This window comes from Oncorhynchus gorbuscha, unplaced genomic scaffold (genome assembly GCF_021184085.1).
Source record: "Oncorhynchus gorbuscha isolate QuinsamMale2020 ecotype Even-year unplaced genomic scaffold, OgorEven_v1.0 Un_scaffold_370, whole genome shotgun sequence".
Taxonomy (NCBI): domain Eukaryota; kingdom Metazoa; phylum Chordata; class Actinopteri; order Salmoniformes; family Salmonidae; genus Oncorhynchus; species Oncorhynchus gorbuscha.
In genome coordinates this window covers 181,617-184,446 of record NW_025745222.1, presented here as the reverse complement: position 1 = coordinate 184,446, position 2,830 = coordinate 181,617, and positions in this window count along the sequence as shown.

Below are 2,830 nucleotides of genomic sequence, written 5' to 3'. Positions count from 1 at the left end.
ATACTGTCTATAGTGGATCTAGGTGTTGTACATGGTATAATGGGTGATAGATACTGTCTATAGTGGATCTAGGTGTTGTACATGGTATAATGGGTGATAGATACTGTCTATAGTGGATCTAGGTGTTGTACATGGTATAATGGGTGATAGATACTGTCTATAGTGGATCTAGGTGTTGTACATGGTATAATGGGTGATAGATACTGTATATAGTGGATCTAGGTGTTGTACATGGTATAATGGGTGATAGATACTGTATATAGTGGATCTAGGTGTTGTACATGGTATAATGGGTGATAGATACTGTCTATAGTGGATCTAGGTGTTGTACATGGTATAATGGGTGATAGATACTGTATATAGTGGATCTAGGTGTTGTATAATGGGTGATAGATACTGTATATAGTGGATCTAGGTGTTGTACATGGTATAATGGGTGATAGATACTGTCTATAGTGGATCTAGGTGTTGTATAAGGGGTGATAGATACTGTATATAGTGGATCTAGGTGTTGTATAATGGGTGATAGATACTGTATATAGATACTGTATATAGATACTGTCTATAGTGGATCTAGGTGTTGTATAATGGGTGATAGATACTGTATATAGTGGATCTAGGTGTTGTATAATGGGTGATAGATACTGTATATAGATACTGTATATAGATACTGTATATAGATACTGTATATAGTGGATCTAGGTGTTGTATAATGGGTGATAGATACTGTATATAGATACTGTATATATATACTGTCTATAGTGGATCTAGGTGTTGTAAATGGTATAATGGGTGATAGATACTGTATATAGTGGATCTAGGTGTTGTATAAGGGGTGTATATAGTGGATCTAGGTGATAGATACTGTCTATAGTGGATCTAGGTGTTGTATAATAAGGGGTGATAGATACTGTATATAGTGGATCTAGGTGTTGTATAAGGGTGATAGATACTGTATATAGTGGATCTAGGTGTTGTATAAGGGGTGATAGATACTGTATATAGTGGATCTAGGTGTTGTATAAGGGGTGATAGATACTGTATATAGTGGATCTAGGTGTTGTATAAGGGGTGATAGATACTGTATATAGTGGATCTAGGTGTTGTATAAGGGGTGATAGATACTGTATATAGTGGATCTAGGTGTTGTATAAGGGGTGATAGATACTGTATATAGTGGATCTAGGTGTTGGATAAGAGGTGATAGATACTGTCTATAGTGGATCTAGGTGTTGTACATGGTATAAGGGGTGATAGATACTGTATATAGTGGATCTAGGTGTTGTATATGGTATAATGGGTGATAGATACTGTATATAGTGGATCTAGGTGTTGTATAAGGGGTGATAGATACTGTATATAGTGGATCTAGGTGTTGTACATGGTATAATGGGTGATAGATACTGTATATAGTGGATCTAGGTGTTGTACATGGTATAAGGGGTGATAGATACTGTATATAGATACTGTATATAGTGGATCTAGGTGTTGTACATGGTATAATGGGTGATAGATACTGTCTATAGTGGATCTAGGTGTTGTACATGGTATAATGGGTGATAGATACTGTATATAGTGGATCTAGGTGTTGTATAATGGGTGATAGATACTGTATATAGTGGATCTAGGTGTTGTACATGGTATAATGGGTGATAGATACTGTATATAGTGGATCTAGGTGTTGTATAATGGGTGATAGATACTGTCTATAGTGGATCTAGGTGTTGTATAAGGGGTGATAGATACTGTATATAGTGGATCTAGGTGTTGTACATGGTATAAGGGTGATAGATACTGTCTATAGTGGATCTAGGTGTTGTATAATGGGTGATAGATACTGTCTATAGTGGATCTAGGTGTTGTATAAGGGGTGATAGATACTGTATATAGTGGATCTAGGTGTTGTATAAGGGTGATAGATACTGTATATAGTGGATCTAGGTGTTGTATAAGGGGTGATAGATACTGTATATAGTGGATCTAGGTTGTTGTATAAGGGGTGATAGATACTGTATATAGTGGATCTAGGTGTTGTATAATGGGTGATAGATACTGTATATAGTGGATCTAGGTGTTGTATAAGGGGTGATAGATACTGATAGATGGATCTGTATATAGTGATAGATCTGTGTATAGTGGATCTAGGTGTTGTATAATGGGTGATAGATACTGTATATAGTGGATCTAGGTGTTGTATAAAGGGGGTGATAGATACTGTATATAGTGGATCTAGGTGTTGTATAATAATGGGTGATAGATACTGTATATAGTGGATCTAGGTGTTGTACATGGTATAAGGGGTGATAGATACTGTATATAGTGGATCTAGGTGTTGTATAATGGGTGATAGATACTGTATATAGTGGATCTAGGTGTTGTATAAGGGGTGATAGATACTGTATATAGTGGATCTAGGTGTTGTATATAAGGGGTGATAGATACTGTATATAGTGGATCTATAGATACTGTTATAGTGGATCTAGTGTTGTATTATAAGGGGTGATAGATACTGTATATAGTGGATCTAGGTGTTGTATAATGGGTGATAGATACTGTATATAGTGGATCTAGGTGTTGTACATGGTATAAGGGGTGATAGATACTGTATATAGTGGATCTAGGTGTTGTATAAGGGGTGATAGATACTGTATATAGTGGATCTAGGTGTTGTATAGTGGGGTGATAGATACTGTCTATAGTGGATCTAGGTGTTGTACATGGTATAATGGGTGATAGATACTGTATATAGTGGATCTAGGTGTTGTACATGGTATAAGGGGTGATAGATACTGTATATAGTGGATCTAGGTGTTGTATAATGGGTGATATA